General features: G+C 44.1%; 1 non-coding gene across 1 annotated transcript; it reads left to right on the top strand.

Moving 5' to 3' along the window:
* The first annotated feature begins 240 nt into the window (after window positions 1-240).
* On the top strand, window positions 241-347 carry LOC129071025 (U6 spliceosomal RNA). The gene has a single exon (XR_008529186.1). It is a non-coding gene; the product is annotated as a U6 spliceosomal RNA (small nuclear RNA).
* The last annotated feature ends 3,321 nt before the right edge of the window (window positions 348-3,668 follow it).

Genomic DNA, 3,668 nt, shown 5'->3' with positions numbered 1-3,668 from the left:
TTATGAAACGAAGGGTAATGTCTTTTGGGTGATTAAAATACTATTTTGGCACTATAATACCCAGTGCCAAACATGTACAGGGCTTCAATCATCTGCCCAAAATGGGGGGAAAAAACCACTGATCCAAGTAGATATTTCCAGACATTCCCAAATATCTAAATGTTGGTATATTGAAGGGCAAATATCCAAGAGTTTTGGTGGATAATTTGTGTCCATTTAGCAGACACGTAAGAACACAGAGAGCTCACGTCAGCAGCATAGGCACTAAAATTGGAAGGATACGGAGGAGGTTAGCGTGGCCCTTGTGCAAGGATGACACAGAAATTTGTGAAGCGTTCCACATTTTTGTGCAAACTAATAAAAAAAGTAAAGTCACCAAAAGAACAAAGAACACTGAGAGGTACAAAGTTCACATTTACAGCCGTCTCAGAGCAGGGCTGGGAAAGGCTGCCTGGGATTACAGCTGAATATGAAGTTCTTGCCTGGAATTCCCACCCCCACCCCCTGTCCCCCAAGCCCCACATGGATCCCAGTGTGTACACAGCGATGATGCTGGGATCCTGGTGTTTCGAGGTTTCATCTGAGAGACCCTTACCCAAGGAACACCTGGCACTCATTTGTTCTAATTTGGGATGATACTGGGGAGGGGATGCTGCCCCATCTCTGCTCAAGAGAAGAGAGAGAGAGAGAGAAAGAGAGGCCAAGACAAGCAGGAGGTTGGGAGCCAATGACACAGTCATATAGTATCTCGTTTTGCGATTCAATTCTGTGTTTAGGAGGGCTCAGGCAAGCTGAGAGTCTGGGGCCCCTTTGACACTCTTAAATCTTCCTTTTCTCCAGGGAAGACCTACACCCACCATCGGTGATGAGGGACCCCCCCAGGCTCACCAATTCCTTGAGCTTGAGGTGAATTCAAGGCAGGGACTGAGGATGAAGCAGGCGCCTTGGGCACAATAATGTTGGGGTGGCCCCAACTCAGTAATCAAGATAAATATGATTTTGATGCAATACTTTAAAGATTTTATTTATTTTATTTTTAGAGAAAGTGAGACAGAGGAAGAGAAATATCAGTGTGGGGTTGCCTCTCATGTGCCCCCAACTGGGGACATGGCCTGTAACCCAGGCATGTGCCCTGACTGGGAATCGAACCAGTGACCCTTTGGTTCTCAGGTCGGTGCTCAATCCACCGAACCACACCAGCCAGGGGTGATACAATACTTTAAAAATCAAAATCGATGCCAAAAATGTCCACAATGAACAAAATATCAACTTTTAAAATAAAGACAGGAATTAAAACTTCAGATATATTGCTCAACATATTCTGTTTTGAAAAGGATCACAATCAGAATGATAGCTTATTAAAAAAAACACAACAAAACACAAAAACAAACCCAAGTCCCAACAAGGCAATTTATATCAGAAACAAACCATGATTATTTTTTCTGAAAAAACTGAGTCAGATTATGACAGTATTTTATGATGTGAATAGGTTTTATGCCTGTGTCATTCATTGATGGAAATGCCCAAATGAGTTATTTGTTAACGGGAACCATCAAATCCTAATCCCAAATGCAACTGCTTTCGGGGTTTCATAAATCTGGTCCCTAAAATTTTTGCAGTCAACTCAAGATCCTCGCTTCCTGCCCCAAAGGACCCTTGTGTCTTGCAACACATTTCTCAGGTCTGCAGGCACCCAGAGGAGAGAGCTCACTTTATGATCAGAAGGGAGATGAAAAGCATATCTTAACGGGGCATTTCAAAAGCATTCTGTGCTCATCACAGGAGCATCCAAAGTACCTACATTATTTAGAAAATGGCAGGAGAGGGAATAATGAATGCAGAATATGAAAATGATTCATTCCGCTTTTTAAAAAATGCAACCGAGGCAGAGACAAAATAAAACCTCTGCTGTTTGCAAAGTCAAGACAGTAAAGAGATGATTAAGCAAAAACAAACCTGAGATTTAACCTTAAAGGAACTGAGCATTTTAATTTTTTCAAAGGGTGGAGAAAATGCCTTAAGAGGGTATCTGAAGGTTAAGGAAACTGTTATAAAAATGAGAATTACATGCTCTTGAGTTGTTCACAGCTCTGTCCCTGGAGTGTGAAATTAGCGACTGAAGGCAGATTTCACAGGCACTTGGGGAGCGTGTTGGTGCCGCAGTGGATTGGCGAAGGGGCCTTGCTGCCAAGACCCGCCCACTTGCAAGCTGCTGTCGTTATTCATGCAAAGCACAGATAATCCTGAGTGTCTGGAGCGTTTTGCATTTATATTGAACACAGCCTCTCTGCTTCCACTGGGAGTGAGTCTAGTGCTGGGTGCAGGCGGAGTGCACGGGGCAGGGGGTAGTGGGGGTGGGGCGTGGATGAAACAGACCAACATTCTCACCAAAGCTGCGTTTTTCTTTTTAAGGAAAAAAAAAAAAAATCCATCCATATGGATTACATTCACTGGAAAGTTTGGGGAAATGTTTAGAAAATAGGGGTATGATTTCAAGTGTTAAACCTTAAAAACGCCTCCAAGGTCAACAAGGAATTCTGTGAGCCTGGGTTTCCAGTCTGAAACAATTGACAATACCCACTTTACCTGTCACACCGGGATTCTGGAGAGGTGGGTCGGAGAGGTTTCACAGAAGAGAGAAAATTCAGGAAACCGTGAGAGGTGGTTGTATTACCGATTCTGTTCCTATCTTTCCTGGTCTCATCCACATCACAAAGGACAACCAAACCAAACTGTAATTATTACTTTTCACACCTTTGTTATAGTCATGTGGGCAGAACTGAGCTTGGCCTCTGTTAAAAAGATCCTTGTTAACTCAGCTAACAGGCCCCAGAATACAGTTAAACTAATAGCCCCTGAGACTATTGCGAGAAAGCAATAGTCTCAGGGGAAAATCTTGAGTCACTGTAGCGTCTTTGGAAGCATGTTGGATTGTTTTATTGATTAACTTTGGGGAGCATTATACTTCTAAACACAACCCCGTATCAACCATGAACAAATCACTTCCAATGGAATAGGTTCTCTTTTTAAGGCTGCTTGGTGACGGGAGGTGTTTGGCACCCCCCAAACATGGTTTGAACTTTGAACGCGCTTGTGGAAATTTGAGAGAATGTAAGAATTGGCTCACAGCTCCCCAACGCATGCTATAAATAACCCGTGGATTAAGATGCTTTTTGGTACAAGTAGCAGAAACTCATATTTGGATCTGCTTAAACAGTTATAAAATACGTTGGTCCCCTCAGTCAAAAGGTGAGTCAGAGATCTGAAGGTGTCTTCAAGGACTGAATGCCTTTCATCTCTGCCCTGGTCTTTGGGTTGGATCAGCCCCAGGCGGGAGGCCCTCTGGCGCTGGAGGTCACTTGTGTTCACAAGAAGAAATCAGGTCATCGAAAGCTTTGGAAGTTTCTCAGAAGAGAGCTCTGGCTGAGCTGGGGTGGGGCCGTCTTCTCTGAGTCCCATGGGAGGTGGAGGGAACAGGAAATTCCCGAGAAGTCAGGGATTGTTTTCTGTGAGGGTGGGTCGTGGATGTTGGAAGCCAGTGCTCAGTGTCCACTACCGTCTGGGAAAAACTCACTGTTTCCTCTCTCCTGCCCTCACTGAAGAAAAATTCTGTTCTTCCCACCGAATGCTAAATGTTAAGGCAGCAGGCCAGCAACCAGTGGCTAAAG

This window comes from Pteronotus mesoamericanus, unplaced genomic scaffold, assembly GCF_021234165.1.
Source record: "Pteronotus mesoamericanus isolate MK-2021 breed Mesoamerican mustached bat unplaced genomic scaffold, CSHL_Meso_final contig_25, whole genome shotgun sequence".
NCBI lineage: Eukaryota > Metazoa > Chordata > Mammalia > Chiroptera > Mormoopidae > Pteronotus > Pteronotus mesoamericanus.
This window is presented reverse-complemented; position numbering and strand designations above follow the sequence as displayed.